This window comes from Apteryx mantelli, unplaced genomic scaffold (assembly GCF_036417845.1).
Source record: "Apteryx mantelli isolate bAptMan1 unplaced genomic scaffold, bAptMan1.hap1 HAP1_SCAFFOLD_144, whole genome shotgun sequence".
Lineage (NCBI taxonomy): Eukaryota > Metazoa > Chordata > Aves > Apterygiformes > Apterygidae > Apteryx > Apteryx mantelli.
In genome coordinates, this window is record NW_027118499.1 from 25,001 (window position 1) to 27,500 (window position 2,500).

Here is a 2,500-nt window from a genome sequence, read left to right on the forward strand (position 1 = left end):
CGGTGGGGGGCGGACCCGCGGCGGGCTGCGGCGGAGCAGCCCGTCTTGCAGAGACGGCGAGGACAGGCGTTCCGGGATGGCGCGCGGGGCGGGCGCCGGGCGGCGGCGGACCCCGAGCGGGGGCCGTCGCGCCAGGCCACGCGAGGCGACGGGTCGTGCCCGAGCGGGCGGCCCAAACCACGGCTCTCCTCCCGGGCGCAGCTGCCGCCGGGCGCCGGGTTACTGAGGGAAACCCCGGGCCCCGGGAGGAGGACGAGGTCGTGGCGGCGGGTGTCGGGCGCACCCCGCGGGCGGACGCTCCGCCGAGGGGCGCCGGAGCCGGCTGGCGGGTGCCGGGTTTCCCCTCCGCGTCCCGCCTCGCTGCTGCCGCCGAGGCTGCCGCCGTCGCCGCGAGGCGGCGGCGGCCCGGCGGCGGGCGGCGGCGGGGGAGGCACCCCCGCGGGGATTTCAGGTCGTTTCCCTCACCCCAGGGCCAGGTACCTAGCGTCCGCGCTCCTCCTGCCCCCCCTCGGTGACCCACCCGTGTGGTCCCGTGTGCCAGCTCGCTCCTCCCGGGCGCCGCGCCGTGAGCGCCGCACCGGCCGTGCCCTCCCGCCCTTTCCGCTTTCCCTTTCTCTCCCCCCCCCCCCACCGCTCCAGCCGCCCCGCGCCGTGCCGCGGGGACCGTGCTGCGAGCGGGCCGGGCGGGGGGGGGGGGCGGGGTGGCGGGAGGAGCGGAGGGCCTCCGGCCACCGCGGCCGCCGGTAGCCGCCCCGGGTAGGGATGGCCATGGGCCCCGGGCTCCGGGCCCGAGGGTTCTCGGCGGGAGAGCCGGGCGGGGGTTTAAAGACTCGGGCGGCCCGATGCGACCCGGGGGGCAGCCGGGTGTGCTGCCGGAGGGCCGGGGGGCCGGCGCGCGCGGGCGCCGTGCCCCCCCATGCCAGCCGGCGCGCCCCGCGCTCGCCCTGCGGGCAGCCGGGACGGAGAGGGGTACCCTGCCCCCTCTCTCCGCGGTCTGGTCTCGGCGGAGGGACGCCGCGCGGTCGGCTGGCGCCGGCCTGCCTCGAACGCGTGACCCCGGCGCGAGCGCGTGCTCTCGCCGGGACGGTGAGCCCCCACCCACCGCGGGTGGTGCGGACGCCGCGCCTCGGCGCGATCCGCTCTCCTCCCTGGCCGGGGCTCTCGGTCTGCCGCCGTGGCCGCTGGCGGCGGCGCCCTACCCGCCGGCACTCCGCCATCCGGCGCGCCTGCCTCGCTCTGCCCAACCCGGCTTCGCCGGGCGGCGGGCGGGCGGCAGGCGGGCGGCGGGGGCGGCCCCCCCCGTTCTCCGCGTGGAGACGGGGAGAGCGGGCGCCGTCCCCGTCCGTCCCGCCTTGCCCGCCCGCCCGCCGCCGGGCGTCTGTCCGCGGAAGGGACGGGAGAGCGCGTGGTGTCGTCCGGGAGGCTGTGTGTGCGCGCGCGCGGGCGTGGGCGCCGCCTCGGGGCCACGGCGGAGCCGGAGGCCGGCGAGGCGAGCGAGGAGCTGGGGAGCGCGGGGCCGGTGGGCCGCGGGCGCGCGGGCAGCGGGCGGTGCCGCTGCCGGTGGCGGCCGGGCTCCGACGCTGGGGGTCCGCGGGGAGCCGCCCCCTCCCCCAGCGTCCCTGAGGCAGGCGGCGCGGCCGGCGCGCTGCTCCCCGCCGGGCCGGGCCGAGCCTGGGCGCCTGGGCCGGACTCGAAGCGAGCAAAGGGTTGTCCCAGGTCGGGAGCGAGGGCTCCCCGCCCTTCTCGTTCGGGTTTTCCTTTTCCCTTTTTCCCCCCCCCCACTCTGTGCTCGTACGGTCAGCGGGGCGAGCCCCTCTCTCTGGCTCTCGGCCGTCCCTCGCTCAGCAGCCGGCGTCGGCGTGAGGAGGGAGGCGGAGCGGAGGGGGGGCCCTCAGGGGCTGCCGAAGGCTGCCCGGTCCCCCCGCGCGCGCGGCGGGGACCGAAACCGAGACAACTCTTAGCGGTGGATCACTCGGCTCGTGCGTCGATGAAGAACGCAGCTAGCTGCGAGAATTAATGTGAATTGCAGGACACATTGATCATCGACACTTCGAACGCACTTGCGGCCCCGGGTTCCTCCCGGGGCTACGCCTGTCTGAGCGTCGCTTGGCGGTCAATCGTCACCCCCGCTGTCGCGTTGGCGCAGCGGTGCCGCCCCTCGGGGGGGCCGCGTGGGGGGGCGGGGGAGGCGCGGCGGCGCCGGCGGCGGCGGTGCGCGGCGGCCTCGGCGGCGGAGAGTCGGCGGCGGAGCCGGGACCCCGGTGCGTGCACCGGCGGCCCCGGTCTTCCTGCCCGCCGGGCTCCGGCGCCGGGCCGCCCGCAGCGGCCGCGGCCGGCGTGCCTTGCCGCGCCTGTGCCCGCCCTCCTCGCCCTCCGAGCGTGGTGGCCACCGCTGCGCGGCGCGCGCCGTGCGGGGTGGCGCGGCTGGGGCGCCTCGCAGGCCCGTGCCCCGGGGAGAGGGTGCCTCCTCTTCCCCGCGCGGCCGGGCCTTCGTCCCCCT

The 2,500-nt window shown here is 79.8% G+C and overlaps 1 non-coding gene across 1 annotated transcript; it reads left to right on the forward strand.

Moving 5' to 3' along the window:
• Positions 1–1,952: 1,952 nt before the first annotated feature.
• Positions 1,953–2,105, forward strand: LOC136995725 (5.8S ribosomal RNA). Its single transcript, XR_010887269.1, has one exon. It is a non-coding gene; the product is annotated as a 5.8S ribosomal RNA (ribosomal RNA).
• Positions 2,106–2,500: the final 395 nt, after the last annotated feature.